At 36.7% G+C, this 1,552-nt stretch overlaps 1 non-coding gene across 1 annotated transcript; it reads left to right on the forward strand.

The window, feature by feature from the left end:
• The first annotated feature begins 1,207 nt into the window (after nt 1-1,207).
• On the forward strand, nt 1,208-1,314 carry LOC111545354. Its single transcript, XR_002732415.1, has one exon. It is a non-coding gene; the product is annotated as a U6 spliceosomal RNA (small nuclear RNA).
• Nucleotides 1,315-1,552: the final 238 nt, after the last annotated feature.

A 1,552-nucleotide genomic window follows, 5' to 3' on the forward strand; every position in this document is an offset into this window, starting at 1 on the left:
AAGACGGGGTTTCACCGTGTTAGCCAGGATGGAATCAATTTCCTGACCTCGTGATGGGTCCTCCGCGGCCTCCAAAAGTGCTGGGATTACCGGCCTGAGCCACTGCACCTGGCGTTTTAATAGATTTTACTTAGTGTCTTGTACATTGAAATTTTTTCTGAATGTTCACAGCAGCTTTATTCATAACATCAAAAAACAAACAAACAAAAAATTGAGAATGGGTTCTTTACCACAGATAGTTTCAGAACACCAATGTCATTTCCAAAAAGATTCACATTATAAATCCTTCCACTAAATCCATGCGGAAGTCCATAAAGATGAAGCTTCTTGGGTTCTACTGCAAACTTTTGTCAGAATCTTTAGAATCACAGGGAATCTGCATGGTCACAGCACCCGAGTAATTCTGACTATATTTTGAGAAGTAATGCCTTACACTGTGAGCAACCTGATGGGAGAAGCTGTATTTTTATTTATCTTTGTTCTTCAGTAATGAACCCACAGTAAATAAATATGTTTGTAGCATATGTAAATGAGAAAAATCAAGTAAGTATAGGGAGTCTCTGAGGTCTATGTTCATGAATAGTTTAGAGTTAACCAAAACTGAAAACAAATTACTACTCCCCAAAAATCAAATCCTATACATCACTTGTCAGGGAAAAAAAAAAAAAGTAATTCTGCAGACACTTCCACTTACAGCCTACTTCATGTTTTAGTTATCTCGAAGTGGGTGGGATTTTTCAGCATGATCCTGCAAAACTGTCAATCATTTATCTTCTTATCCAAGCATAGCACCATAACAGAAGTTGATTTTTTTAAACAGCTCCTTAGTACCGCAATATAAAAATATACTCTCAGTCCATGTCATAGCCAATATTATACTCACCATGTGGACACAAATAATTTGAACACTTTGTTAAAATACACTTTTACTAGTCCTTGCCCAGTAAGGCATCAATCGGTTTAATTTTACTGTGGCATTTTTGTACATGTTTTCATGTTCATATCTATAGAAAGCTAAATGTTTAAAGTCTAACTTGACATGTTTTTCATATTTTTACTCTGCAAGTAAGTCAAAATATATGTTTGAGAGATGAATACCTTAGGATATTGTATGTCTGTTTGCTACGATGACCCTAAACTCTGACCTTAAGCAGTGGTCCTCCACTTGGACCACACTTTGGAATTGTCTGAAGTATTGAAAAACATGGTGCTTGCTTTGGCAGCACATGTACTAAAATCGGAACGATACAGAGAATATTAGCATGCCCCCTGTGCAAAGATGACATGCAGATTCATGAAGCATGCCATGTTTTTGAGAAAAAGAAATGCTTTGTATTGTTGGTGGGGATGAAAATTAGTTCAACGATTGTGGAAGACAGTGTGACAATTCCTCAAAGATCTAGAAGCAAAAAATACCATTTGATTCAGCAGTCCCATTACTAGGTATATACCCAAAGGAATAGAAATCATTCTATTATAAAGATATATGCATGTGTATGTTCGTAGCAGGACTATTCACAACAGCCAAGACATGGAATCAACCCACATGCCC

Source organism: Piliocolobus tephrosceles, chromosome 2 (genome assembly GCF_002776525.5).
Source record: "Piliocolobus tephrosceles isolate RC106 chromosome 2, ASM277652v3, whole genome shotgun sequence".
Lineage (NCBI taxonomy): Eukaryota > Metazoa > Chordata > Mammalia > Primates > Cercopithecidae > Piliocolobus > Piliocolobus tephrosceles.